At 44.6% G+C, this 13,990-nt stretch overlaps 1 protein-coding gene across 5 annotated transcripts in view; it reads right to left on the bottom strand.

Moving 5' to 3' along the window:
* SV2B (synaptic vesicle glycoprotein 2B) overlaps positions 1–13,990 on the bottom strand; it is a 188,974-nt gene that overhangs the window by 172,150 nt on the left and 2,834 nt on the right. For 2 of the 5 annotated variants that reach the window (XM_077938317.1, XM_077938318.1), the window contains exon 2: positions 3,760–4,027. The exons of the other annotated variants lie outside the window; for them this stretch is intronic. The gene's annotated coding sequence lies outside the window, so the exon portion shown is untranslated. The remainder of the gene's footprint in view (positions 1–3,759; positions 4,028–13,990) is intronic. 5 annotated transcript variants of the gene reach the window in all.

The following is a 13,990-nucleotide window of genomic DNA, read 5'->3' as shown; positions in this document are numbered from 1 at the left end:
ACAAATGTATAAGATAGAATTCTAGTTAATATTATCCTTGTTTTACAGGTTGGTAAACTGAGGTGCAGAGAATTTTAGCATAATTAGTAAGTGAAAGAGACAAGCTTCAATCCCAGTAATCTAACTCCAGACGCATAATCTTGCCACCATGGAACAAAAAGCAGGAGACAAAGATGTGGCTCTATGCTCTTCTAAGTCTGCATACTGGTACAGACCTCAAGCTCGAAACCATTGTGACTATTGATATCGTTTGCCTGTGTCCTCACCCAAATCTCATTTTGAATGGTAGCTTTCATAATCCCTACATGTCATGGGAAGGACCTGGTGGGAGGTAACTGAATCATGGGGGCAGGTTTTTCCCATGCTGCTCTCATGATAGTGAGTAAGTCTCACAACATCTGATGGTTTTATAAAGAGCAGTTCCCCCACACACGGTCTCTTGCCTGCTGCCATGTAAGACATGCCTTTGCTCTTCCTTCGCCTTCCTCTATGATTGTGAGTCCCCCCTCCCCAGCCACATGGAACTGTGAATCCATTAAACCTCTTTTTCTTTATAAGTTATCCAGTCTTGAGTATTTCTTCATAGCAGTATGAGAATAGACCAATACAGCCGTTTATGAGTTCCCTATCAGTACAAGCCTGACTGGATCGCAAGGGCTGAGACAATTATTCTAGCTCTGTCAGTGCATGCAAAGAGGATAAGACAGGCTTCCCTTCCAGAATGCATGACCCTTCTCTGAACTTTGAGGAGGGAAAGTCCCACGGGGAATTCTAACCAAGGAACAATCCTGTCATTGTGAAGTGCAGTCATACAACATTCTGCACGGGATGCAGAGCACACCTCATTCTCTGCCTATTTTTATTCTCTCTAAGCAAATATCTGGGTCTCTCAAAAATTATTACACAATTGCCAGCTGCTGGGATTATACGAATAACGTGACAACAGCAAAGCAATATGCTGACCGGTGTTCAAACACCACCACACAACAACAAAGTAGCCAGGGGTGCCAGCCCTCATTCACAGCCTGCAAACAGAAGCAGTACCAATGAAGGCCACCCACTCCCTCCTAGTTTTAGGAGAACAGAGTAGCAGGCAGTTTGATACCAAGATGGATTTTTTACTCTTCAACTTCCAAGATGTTCTATGCACAGGGAGAATGCAAAGTCATGTTCTTTAGCAAGATGTTCTTCATCATTGTGATTCAACAACATACCCCTTTCTTTAACCAAGTTAGGACTTCTGATGAGCAGCAGTTGGGCTTAAAGGTCTTCAAGTTATAAGCAAGCTAGAAATTCTGAAGTATATAATAATGTATTATATATGTATATTTATGTGTGTGTGTGTGTGTGTGTGCATGTACTCTGTTAAGGTATATGTGAAACAAAACTTCTTTACAAATTTCTACACTATACACCCTGAGGGCAGAGATCACATTTTCCTTACCTATCATTAACTCTAATGCCTAGCACAATGAGAAGTCAATAAACATTTGCTGAATAAATAAATAAATGTAAAAGGGATTTCAGGGAGAATTATATCTTTGAATTTTGCATAGTTTAATTCTTAAAATGCAAGACTAGGTCAAGCAAGGAGATGGTTATAAAAATGTGAACCCCTTAGAAACCTCTTAGAAAAAAATAAGGAAGGCCAGGCGCAGTGGCTCACACCTGTAATCCCAGCACTTTGAGAGGCCAAGGCAGGTGGACCACTTGAGTTCAGGAGTTCACGACCAGCCTGGGCAACATAGCGAGAGCCTGTCTCTACTAACATACAAAAAAAAGTAGTCAGGCATGATGATGGGTGCCTGTGGTCCCAGCTACTCAGGAGACTGAGGTGGGAGGATTGCTTGAACCGGAGAGGCAGAGGTTGCAGTGAGCCAAGATCACACCACTGTACTCTAACCTGAGTAAGAAAGCAAGACTTTATTTTTTTAAAAAAAAGGAAGGGGAGATGGAGAAACAGCTCACTTTCAAAGTCGTCGACACTCACCAACAAAGGTAGCACTTTGTAATCTTTATTTCAGCAAGAGAAGCCAGCTCAGCATGTGCTGTGGACGTCTGTGGACTTCGCCTGCTCAGGACCCATGTACGCTTCTTTCAGCAACAACTCTCCAATGTTCCTTTAAGGAACTCCCCTTTCCTCACTACATGCCATCTTGGGAGTCATAGTTATGGTGCCCTCAGGAATGGGCATGTGATCCCACCTGGGCTAGGCTCTCTCATCTTAGATTGTGAATCATGAACTGAGCACACAAAGTTAGAAAGTGGCTGGAGGATCCAGACCCTGGGATGTGTTTCCAAATAGCCCACTGATTAGCAAGGGAGCAGGCTTTTGACAGACACAGTGGGAGCTTCCCCAGAACACAATATGGAATTTCCATCAATACACAAGCACTCCCAGAGACTTGTTCTTCTGCTCTTTCAGCTAAGGTCCTTTTCCTGAAGCCTTCCCTGGAGCCTAGCACAGAGCACAGAAGAGAACTCTAAGCTGGAAACAGAGGTTCTCATCACAAAGCTGCTGCAAGAAAACAGTTACCTCCCCTCTTAGGCCTCAGTCTCTTCCTCCATAGGATTAAGAGGCTGGGATTAAATAACCACAGAGGAACCTTGTGTGTTGAGTCAATAAAAACTGACCCCTTGGGTCCCTGGGCACCAGCAACACCAAGCTCACATTGTCAGGGCCAGCAAGGCCTGGAGTTTAAAGCAGTTAATCCCTTGCCTGGATGACTCGGACAAAGAGGATTAACCTCAGATGAGAGAGTTATCATCCAAATATAGAGCAATCCCAAGCACACACATTAGAGATACGTTTCCCCATCTTGCGTAAATTCTTGTTCTCTCACCCTTCTGGTGAACTCATAGATTAACCCTCTCAGCACCTCAAGGTTAAGGTGTTAGACTGTCCAGACCCTCTCCAAGTTCCTCTAACACCTTTCTCGGTTCTCCAATCCAGGGTACGTTGTTTCTCCCTTTTAATACACAGGTTTCTTTAAGGCACTTTAAGTTTGGAAAATAACTAACCATTGAGCACCTACTTTGTGCCAGGGACTGTGTTACACACTGGAGCTACAGTGGTAGACAAGGTGGCATAGTCCTTCTCTCAGGGAATCTATAGTCCAGTGGGAAAGCACCTATTGTGCATAATGTACCCTACTACGCACTGACAAATAGGATCTCCTTCAATGCCTCGACAATCCCAGAAAATAGACCTTACTGTGACTATTTTAAAGATCAGGAAATTGAGGCTCTGCGAAGTTAAACTTGTCTGAGGCTATGTAAGCTGTATCAGAAAGAACCTATTGGTTTAAAAATGATATGGGATTCTACAATATATTCCTATTATTTTGTAGGAGTCAGAAACAATGAGATAAGAAAAGGGAAAATATTGAACCTCAGCCTTTTCAGACATGTATGCTCCTGGTATATCCATCACAGGAAAAAAACTGGATGTTTACCCCAGTTGTTTTCTCTATTAAAGAGCACCCAGGCTACAGGCAACCCAACAGCCCAGCTATAACCTTTTAATCTTTATGTTATCAAGAAACATGCCTCTGGATCTTCCTCAATGTGTTCCCATAAGCTTATGAGAAATAGCTTATTGAAATTTCAGCTTCTGTGTGGGTGAAATTCAGTTAGACTACTGCAGCAAACAAACTCTAAGATGTCAGTCGTTTAGCATAGGCAGAGTTTATTTCTCGCACTTGAGATAGCCTCGTGCAGGGGCAGCCAATAGATGAAAAGGAGCCTGGAAGAACACACCTTTCTCACTGCATCAACGAAACTGTTACGTGGCCACGCCCACTTGCAAGGGAAGCCTGGAGATGTAGTCTATGTGCCCAGGAGGAAGAGGAAATGAAGCCAGCTGGTCTTTGCCGAAGGCTTCTAAACTGCATACTTCATATGATTACATCTGGGCCAGGCATAGTGGCTCACGCTGTAATCCCACTGCTTTAGGAGGCCAAGGTGAGAGGACTGCTTCAGGCCAGGAATTCAGGACTAGTCTGGGCAAAATAGTGACACCCCATCTCTACAAAAAAAAAAAAATTAATTAATTTAATAAAAATTAACCAGGCATGGTGGTGTTTGCCTTTTCATCCCAGCTACTCAGGAGGCTAGGGTGGGAGGATCTCCTGAATCCAGGAGTTTGAGGCTGCAGTGAGCCATGACGGCACCACTGCAATTCAGCCTGGGTGGCAGAGCAAGACCCTGTCTCTAAAAGAGAAAGAATAGAATTCAAAATGCTATATAAATGGTGGGGATTATAAGAAGGTTTTCCTTTTCTTTGCCCTACTTTCTGGATGGTCTGTAATATGTCTTTAATGCATCCAAAATGATGAGGAAAAAGAGAAAGGGGGAAAATCCCCTAATCAGTGAGTCTTTGAGGAGTTACGGGTAGAACCATGTACCAGGAAACTACCCAAGAAATACAGGTAAATCCTGCTTCCCTAATTCCCTTGCTTCTCTCTCATCTTTTTCAAACAGAACTTTCCACTCCATTTGTTTTGGGTAACAACAACCTAAAAGCTTTTTATTTCTTAAATGCTTTCCATGCTCTCTGGGATCTTTCTGTGCCTCAGAGCATCTCCAAGATATCAATCACAGTTTCCAAGACTCCTTCTCTATTTGGATGGAGATCTGTGACCAAGACCAAACCAAACTTGTGATCCACTTAATTCACACCCAGCCACACATCGTGGCTGAAGCACAGGACAGCAGCGATCTCACCACTTACAGGAGCATTTCAGGAGCAAAGACAACCAGCTCCTCTGTATCACTGTGGTTCTTGAGCTTCTTCCTTCTTGGCACATCTGGTGACAACATTTAAACCCACAAGAGATTCTAGTGGGCATCCTGCTACTTCTCACCAAACTTCTCCCCATCCCCCTTCTCCCTATCCCCACCCGACTCAACCCTCACCCCACCCCCAGCCAATACCACCTCAGATCCTGTGTTTTGGCCACAGCAGATGACATAGTTTGGATATCTGTCTCCACCCAAATCTCATGTCGAAATGTAATCCTCAGTGTTGGAGGTGGGGCCTGGTGGAAAGTGATAGGATCATGGGGGTAGATTTCTCACGAATGGTTTGGCACCATCCCCTTGGTACTGTCCTGGCAATAGAGAGTGAGTTCTCATGAGATCTAATCACTTAAAAGTGTGTGGCGCCTCCCCTCTCTCTTACTCCTGCTTCTGCCAGGTGACATGCCTGCTGTCTCTTTGCCTTCTTCCATGATTAGAAGCTTCCTGAGGCCTCTCCAGATGCCACCATGCTTCCTGTACAGCCTGCAGAACCATGAACCAATTAAAGCTCTTTTCTTATAAATTACCCAATCTCAGGTATTTCTTTATAGCCATGAAAGAACAGACTAATACACCAAACCCCCTATTGTTCCAAAAATCAACCACGCATTTTCAGGTCTATATGCTTCTGCTGAAACCATTCCCTGTCCTCCCCACAACAGCCCATCCTTCAAGGCTCACCAGACAACAGCCCCTCCCCTGTCCGATAGCTTTGCCTGGCCCTCCGTCTTCTCTCCTCATGCAGCAATAGCAACTGCTTCCAGCCTCACGCTCCCCCATTCTCTCAGTGTGTACCTCCCCACCTTGTATTCTAATTACTAATTAATGAGCTCTCCTACAGCAGAGCCCTAAGCAGACAGGCTCTGGGGCTCTTTGCCCTGCACCATCTCAAAGAACCAGAAGAAGGTAAGAGTTTGCTCAAGAATCCAGGAACTGATTGGCAGGCCAAGCCAGCCAGTAGGGGCCTTACTTGTCTAGAGGAAATGGGCTGAAAGTAACAAGACATAAACCTGGGAGTGACACAGGTGAAACTAAGAAACTTGATAGGACTAGCCTGGCCTGACAGCCCTCTGTAGTGCCCCAAGATGCTGCATGCTGGGCCACCGAGGAAGCAGGCAGCCACCACCCCTGTGATACGAGGGTGGGAGCCCAGCACAGCTTTTCTGCCACAGACGTGGGCAGCACCACTAAAACAAACAAACACACAAACAAACCCTTATCCGTCATGAGAAGTAGGAGGAGAATTTGGCTCAGCACCCCATCCCGTTTTCATATACCCTGTCTCATCCACTTATTCATTGTCCCATTTGAGTTTCTCTTCTTTGCTTTAAGTTTTAAGCTACTGCCTTTACATTGCTACCTATAGCTTTCCTTTCCTTAACACTGCATGTTTATGCTTTGCTTTAAAAAACGAAAATTAAAGTGGCTGTATTTAATTTACAGACCATTAAGCCAGCATGTGTGGGATGTGTTCGTCACTCGTCATAGTGCTAGGGGTAGAACTAAATTCCTTGAGCCCTCCAGGGTCAAGGGCAGAGGCTCCTGACATTCCCATGACCTTTCCAGCCCCATCTCCCAGGCCCAGCACTTTGCCTAGGGCAGGCCACCCCACAGTGCTTCTTCTTCTCCTGCAGAGCCTCCCACATGCCAGCTGGGCTCTATTCCTCAGTGCCATCTGCTGCACCCCAGATCAGGCGAGAGGCCACAGTCAGATTCTATGCACAACAGAGCAGGGATGGCAGGCAACACAGGAGCCACCCTCACTGGGCCTGGGCTCCGGGAGCCAGGCAGGGAAAATCCCAAAGGACTGAGCAATCAGAGGAGGCTGTTGAGGGGCCTAACCGGGCTGTCACCTGCTTGGGAGAACTAGTTGTGCGGTTTCAGAGGGTTTCTAAGCATGACAATGTAGGGGACCCACGCTACATTTTTCTGTTTTCCTGTTCTCTCTTGGCCTCTCATACGAACTTAACATTGCTACATCCCTGACCTGAGCTTTGATCCTCTCTCCGTCATTAACTTACTGTATGAATCCATGAGCCAATTAAACCTCTTTTCTTATAAATTACAATTCTGTTTTCATGGTCATTTCATGAGAGAAACCTGCAAATGAACACGCTAAGAGAAAGGAACAGAACACATTAATGGATAAATGAGCTGTCCATCATTACTCCTGAGTGAGCATGATTTGTAATGTGAGTAATGATGGACAGCTCTTTTATCCATCCTAATAAGTTATTTCTGAGGTGGATGCGGTGGTTCATGCCTGTAATCCCAGCACTTTGGGAGGCCAAGGCTGGAGGACTGCTTGGGCAATCCAGCCTGAGCAATACAGTGAGACCTCGTTTCTACAAAAAATTAAAAACTTAGCCAGGTATGGTGGGACATGCCTATAGTCCCAGCTATTCGGGAGGCTGAGGTGAGAGGATTGCTGGGCCCAGGAGGCAGAGGTTGCAGTGAGCCAAGATTGTGCCACTACACTCCAACCTGAGCAACAGAGCAAGAACATGTGTCAAAAAAAATTTTTTTTAATTATTTCCTTCTTTGAATAATAAGAAGTTTTGATTTCCTGCTTTCTAGGGTCCCTTCAAGCTCTGAAACTGTAAGATCCTACAGTTCAATTAAGGTCTTCATTGCCTGGAGCGTATTCTGGACCTGAAAAGGAACCTGCCCATGAAATATTCATTAAAACAAATCATGCTCACTCAGGAGTAATGATGGACAGCTCATTTATCCATTAACGTGTTCTGTTCCTTCTCCTTAGCAGTGTTCATTTGCAGGTTTCTCTCATGAAATGATCATGAAAACAGAATTGTAAATCACACCTATCACACCTAGGTGAGTTTTGGGAGCCTAGAGCTCCTGCCCACACACATATCACCTGGGGTTGACATAAGAAATACTTAATAGCACCAAGCTCCCAGTTTGAACAGTCAGCTTCCAAATCCAGACACCTGTGATTCAACAATCAACTTCTGGATGCAGACATCCATGATTCAAGAAGGCCCCAGCGGTCTGGAAAAATTACCTTCTCTTGCATCTATGCAGAGCTGGCAGGAAACAAATGAGATTGTGCATCCACCTTTCCAAGGGTACTTTTGTCTGTAATTTCTTTTCTCTGAGCTTCAGATATCTCATCTGTAAAATGGGCACAGGAGGAAGGATGTGGCCTATCTGCCTCCTGAAGAAGTTCAGTTTTGAGGGGCTAGACAGTCATCTGTTAGGAAAGAATTTTCAATTGCCTTTTGTGAAAAGAAAATTAATGCTACTCTCTCCCCTGCCAACCAATACAGAATCAAGCTCTAACAACTGAAGGGAACAGGAGATGGGTGGAGCAGAAGTGTGTACAGAAAACAGGAAGACTTAATGGGACCACAGGCTTCTGTGTGGGAGCTGAAGCAGGGAACCCATGGTGTGGGTCTTTGCTGCTAAGTCAGGAGACACTGTTGCGTTACCTGTAATCAACAGTCAGGACAGCGAGGGAGCTTTAGATTTGCTGACGATGTAACTGGGGACTTAGAGGGAAAGCTGACTATATGATACTTGATCTAGAGGATGTCAGAATGATAGCCAAGGCATGAGGGTGGTGGAGAGAGGGCAACATTAGCTGCTGAGTACCTGCCAAAGACTTAGTTCATCACTGTCACTTACCTGCTGATCTCTTGCCCAGGCCGGTAGGATCAACCAGAAGAGCCACAGCCAACACAGAAACCACAGCACCATTTATTCACCATGCATCTAATAAATACGTATCGCATGCCTACTATGTGCCTGGAACAGGAAGAACAGCAGACTTTTCCAGAAGAAGACCATGCAGTGGATTTTGTGGGAACCACAAAGGCATCAGATAGGAAAGTTTCTGCATAGGAAAGCTACACATGACTCCAAAATTTTCATCACAGAATTCCAACAAACTATGCAACATTGCAAAACTGAACTAAGGAGATTGGCTTATTGCAGAGAAAGGGAGGTTAGTTTTCCTCTAGGCACCTTGAAATGTCTAGCCTTCATAAGGCTAGACATTTTATTATTGTCCCTTTGTCTAATTTTGAACATTATGGGCCCCACGCAAATAATCTTCTAAATGGCACTGTGAACATCAAATGATAGGCTCTCAATTCTCCCTTCACATAAAATCTCTAAGTTCCTCAGCTGGTATGGTAATCCTTTAATCAATATTTACACCAACATAGTTCCAAGTCCAGGAGCATAGAGGGGACTGCAGAACACTTGGTATTATTACTATCATCATCACCACCACCACCACCACCTTACAACTGAGGAAACCAAGGCTCAGGGAAATTAAATAATGTGCCCAAGTTTACACAGCTAGAAAGTAAGGAAGTTTGGGTTAGGCATGGTGACTCATGCCTGTAATCCCACCACTTTGGGGGCTAAGGTGGAAGAATCACTTGAGCTCAGGAGTTCAAGACCAGCCTGGGCAGCATAGTAAGGTCCCATCTCTACAAAAAAATCTAAAAATTAGCTGGGCATGGTGGTGTATGCCTGTAGTCCCAGCTACTTTGGAGGCTGAGATGGGAAGATCACTTGAGCCCAGGAGGTCAAGGCTGCAGTGAGCTGTGTTCATGCCACTGCACACCAGCCTGGTTATCAGAGTGAGACCCTATCTCAAAAAAAAATAGAAAGTTAGCGGGCGTGGTGGCTCACGCTTGTAATCCCAGCACTTTGGGAGGCCACGCCAGGTGAATCACGAGGTCAAGAGATCGAGACTATCCTGGCCAACATGGTGAAACCCTGTCTCTACTGAAAATACAAAAGTTAATTGGGTATGGTGGCATATGCCTGTAGTCCCGGCTACTCAGGAGGCTGAGGCAGAAGAATCACTTGAACCCAAAAGGCAGAGGTTACAGTGAGCTGAGACTGTGCCACTGCACTCCAACCTGGTGACAGAATGGTACTCCATCTTAAATAAATAAATAAATAAATAAAGTAATGAAGCCTGAGTGCAAACCCAGTTCTGTCTGATGCTAAAACCCACTGCTCCATCCTATGCCCCATGTGGTCAGGCCTAGTACCCACACGTAAAAATGAAGGGCAGCTTGTGTCTCTTTCTCACACTTCCTTCTGGGATTTGGTTCTTTTTCTCCACCACTGGCACATTCTCCATCTCTCTCTCTCTCTCTCTCTCACACACACACACACACACACACACACACACACAACCACTTTCAATGGCAGTGCCTGCTTTTTCTTGTTTCATTCCCTTCACCAACATCATTGCAAACAAAACTTACATAGAATCAGCCACACCACGAGGAGAAAATGGACAGCACCCACAGCCTGAGGCTGAAGTCATTCCAGCCCTCCCTTTTCCTATGAAGGCTATTCCCTATTTCTTCCTTTTATAAACAGGAACACATTATGCAAGCTACTGTAGATGTGAGGTTTCTCAAGCAAGCTGGTGACACTCAGCATAAATTGATTTAAATAAAATTCTCCCCTTTCAAGATTCTTCCTTACTTCTGCCTCATCTTAAATTAAGAGCAGTACAATAATAACCCAAGAACATCACACCCCTGAATTTCAGCCACCTCTCTCTAAAGGATCTTTTCTCATTTTTTGAAAATATGAGCTATTTTTTGGTTTCCACTTGTTCCTCTTTCTTACTTGTCACCACACATTGCTTTCTGTATGATATAAGCAATTGGAGCCTTCACATTTAAAGCCTCTTTTTAGTGCATGAGATCCACAATAAGGCTCCCATGAGACCTTGTAAAGAAAAGAAATAACTTCAAGGAGTTACACTTCAAGATCCACCAAAGCAAAGATCTGCAGTCAACTCTAGTAATTAAGTGGTTCCATTCATTTATTCAGTGCATATCCACTGAGTATATACAATGTGCCGGACAAAACTCTGGGCACTAGTGATATAGCAGTGACTTGGCTCAAGGAAAAATAAATAACATGCTAATGATACTCAAACCTATGTCTCCTTCCTGAAACTCTTCCCTGAACTCTAGACTCTCATATGCAGTGAATTACTTAACATCTCCCATTGGATATCCAATTAAACCCCATCACTGTTTCCTCTCCATCTCACTAAAGTGCCACTCCATCCAGCTGCTTAGTTCAAAATTCATTAAGTTATCTTTTTCTCATACCCTAAGTATCCAACTCATCCATACATCCTGCCTACTTTATGAATTTAGCCACTTCTCACCATATTTTTTTTATTTTTATTTTTATTTTTATTTTTGACATGATCGCAACCCATTGTCCAGGCTGGAGTACAATGGCATTATCATGACTCCCTGCAGCCTCGACCTCCCCAGGCTCAGGAGATCTTCCCATCTCAGACTCCTGAGTAGCTGGGACTACAGGCATGTGCCACCACACCTGGCTAATTTTTTTATTTTTTGTAGAGTTGGAGTCTTGCCATGTTGCCCAGGCTGGTCTCAAAACACCTGAGCTCAAGTGATCCGCCCACGTTCACATCCCAAAGTGCTGGGATTGCAACTTCTCGCCATTTTAACTACTATCCAGCCTGGTCCAAACCACCACCCTCTCTCACCTGAGTCATTGCAGTACCATCCTGACTAATCTCTCTGTTTCTACCCTTGTCCTCTGAGAGTCTGCACTAAGCTCTAAAGCTCAAGGGATCCTTGGAAAACATAAATCATCTAATAGTACCCTGTGCTCAAAATTCTCCAGTGGTGTCCCATCTTTCTCAAAGTAAAGGCTAAAGTCTACGAAAGGCCCTATAGGACCTTGTATTAGCTGGCTCCCTGCTACTTCTCCGATCTCTTCTCCCACGCTCACCCTGTCTCATTCAGTTCCCTCTGCATAAGTCACCTTGCTGTTCCTGGAACATGCCAGTTATCTGTTGCCTCGGGGCCTTTGCACTTGTTCTCCCTACCTGGAAATGTCTTTCCCCAGATAACTGTCTGGCTCACTCCTTCACTTCCTTCATGTTACCCTGACCATCTTACATAAAATACCCACTCCTCGCTTTACCCTACCCTCCCACTCCAACGCAACCAGGCACCTCCCATCTTCCTTTCCCTGCTCAACGTTCCTTAATCACCTGATATAAAACATATGTTATTTACTTACATATTATTTGTCTCCCTCAACTAGAATGAATGCTTCATGAGATGGGTCTGCTTCCTATAACATGCCTGGCACATAGAGATCACTCAATAAATATTTATTTAGTGAATGAATGATTATCTAAACATACATACATCCCTACATGGTCAACCACAGAAACACAGAAAAAGAGACAGTCAAAAAAGCAAGTACAGACTCTGCCCAATCAAGCAGAGTCCAGAAGAAAAGGAAACCTAGCCAAGAGCACTTTAAATGTTCAGGTCCCGGTCAGGCGCGGTGGCTCATGCCTGTAATCCCAGCACTTTGGGAGGCCGAGGTGGGTGGATCACCTGAGGTTAGGAGTTTGAGACCAGCCTGACCGACATGGAGAAACCCCATCTCTACTAAAAATACAAAATTAGCCAGGCGTGGTGGAGCAGGCCTGTTGTCCCAGCTACTCAGGAGGCTGAAGCAGGAGAATCACTTAAATTCCAGAGGCAGAGGTTGCAGTGAGCCGAGATCACACCACTGCACTCCAGTCTGGGCAACAAGAGTGAAACTCCATCTCAAAAATAAATAAATAAATATTCAGGTCCCTATGGTAGATTGATTGATTGATTGATTGATTGATTGATTGCAAAAATGTCCCAATTCTTCCCCTCCCTGTATCTATGCATTTTGTAATGTGACTATGTAGCTCCTTCTATCAAGAAGTAGAGTCTGTTTTCCTAACTTTCCACTCTGGGCTATCTTGTGTCTTAATTTTGTCATTAGACAAGGATAAAGTGATGGAGTGCCAGTTATAAGCTTAGGCCTCAAGAGGCCATATAAGTTTTCACTTTCTCTTGGCCTCCTGCCACTACCATGTGAACATGCTGAGCTGGCCTGCTGGAGGATGAGTGACCACACAGAGCAGAGCCAAGTCATCCAGCTGAGGCCATCCTAAAGCAGCCAGCCCTCAGACACTCCATCGGCAGACCAAAATCACATGAGCAAGCACAGCTGAAATCAAGCAAGCACAACTCAGATCAGCGGAACTACCCAGCCAACCAAAAGACAGGAGAGAAAATAACAAATGGCTGTTGTTTTAGGCCACGAAGTTTAGGGGTGGTTTGGTCTGTAGTCCCTTTGGCAAGATTGGCCCTAAAGCATGTAACCAGTTCCTAGGGTAGGCATCTAAGCTGCTTTACTCTGAATAATGTGCTTTAGGAGACCTTCTCCTTGTGATTTGGCTGTTATGACAGGGGTCTGTAGGAAGAAGACCCACTAACCAAGCCATACAGTGTCTCAACCACTGCAAATCAATATGCTGGCATGCAGGTGAACAAGGTCACTGTGATGTGGCCCGGAAAGACAGATCAGGTTTCTGAGGCAGCAATACTAAAAGCCGGATCTTGGATGGGGGAAATTCACAGAAGTAAATGTTGCCTTCTGAGGTGGACTTGGGGACACCCAGTCAGACTCTCTGACCTTGACCCAGCCTCACCTCATTCTATTTCACAGAAACTTTGACTAGGTTCTCAGGCATCCAGCTCCATTTCTGGCCATGGAATACACTGCAGTAGCCCTTCTGCACCAAGGACAGCTGAGTGATGAGGCTCTCAAATCCCCAAACCATATTTTCTCTAGAGTAATAAAGTTTCCAAAGGGCAGAGCAGCAAACTGATCTTTATGTTAAGCCCATAAGACAGAGGCTTTAAATAAATTTGCCATATGATATTATGTAAATGCATTCCATGGTCACTGAAGGTCAGCATATTTCCAGATGATCCCAACACTTTTCCATGATCATAGAAACTCTTCTCATGCTCAAAGAAAAAAGAATATCTGGCAAGGACTGCTGGCCTGTTTGCTAAAGATGACCTTCTCTTTTAGTGTAGGGGAAAAGAAACAAAAAATCTTAATACTAAGATTCAAAAGAAGCACAAACATGGTCCTCCATTCGGATGGGAGAAACCTGACTGCTGCATTGCACAGTCTCCTTAATTCCTGTGCTTCCTGTTGCCTTGCAAAGACCTATGCTTTCTGCTTGCTGCATTCATTTACGCTCTGAATGACCACAGGTACTTATGTCTACCAACCAACCTTCTTCTAAACACAGAGTTTAGGATTTCATCCAATTCCTTAAACAATAACTCAGCAC

This window comes from Macaca mulatta, chromosome 7 (assembly GCF_049350105.2).
Source record: "Macaca mulatta isolate MMU2019108-1 chromosome 7, T2T-MMU8v2.0, whole genome shotgun sequence".
Classification (NCBI taxonomy): Eukaryota; Metazoa; Chordata; class Mammalia; order Primates; family Cercopithecidae; genus Macaca; species Macaca mulatta.
This window is presented reverse-complemented; position numbering and strand designations above follow the sequence as displayed.